The following is a 514-nucleotide window of genomic DNA, read 5'->3' as shown; positions in this document are numbered from 1 at the left end:
GGGTACATGTGCACAACGTGCAGGTTTGTTACATATGTATACACGTGCCATGTTGGTGTGCTGCACCCATTAACTCGTCATTTACATTAGGTATAACTCCTAATGCTATCTCTCCCCTCTCCCCCCACCCCACAACAGGCCTCGGTGTGTGATGTTCCACTTCCTGTATCCAAGTGTTCTCAGTGTTCAGTTCCCACCTATGAGTGAGAACATGCAGTGTTTGGTTTTTTGTCCTTGAGATAGTTTGATGAGAATAGTGGTTTCCAGCTTCATCCATGTCCCTACAAAGGACATGAACTCATCCTTTTTTATGGCTGCAGAGTATTCAATGGTGTATATATACCATATTTTCTTAATCCAGTCTATCATGGACGGACATTTGGGTTGGTTCCAAGTCTTTGCTATTGTGAATAGTGCGGCAATAAACATACATGTGCATGTGTCTTTATAGCAGCATGGTTTATAATCCTTTGGGTATATACCCAGTAATGGGATGGCTGGGTCAAATGGTATT

The sequence above is a fragment of the Mandrillus leucophaeus genome, unplaced genomic scaffold, assembly GCF_000951045.1.
Source record: "Mandrillus leucophaeus isolate KB7577 unplaced genomic scaffold, Mleu.le_1.0 Scaffold754, whole genome shotgun sequence".
Classification (NCBI taxonomy): domain Eukaryota; kingdom Metazoa; phylum Chordata; class Mammalia; order Primates; family Cercopithecidae; genus Mandrillus; species Mandrillus leucophaeus.
The sequence above is the reverse complement of the archived record's forward strand: the minus strand, read 5'-3'. Positions refer to the sequence as shown.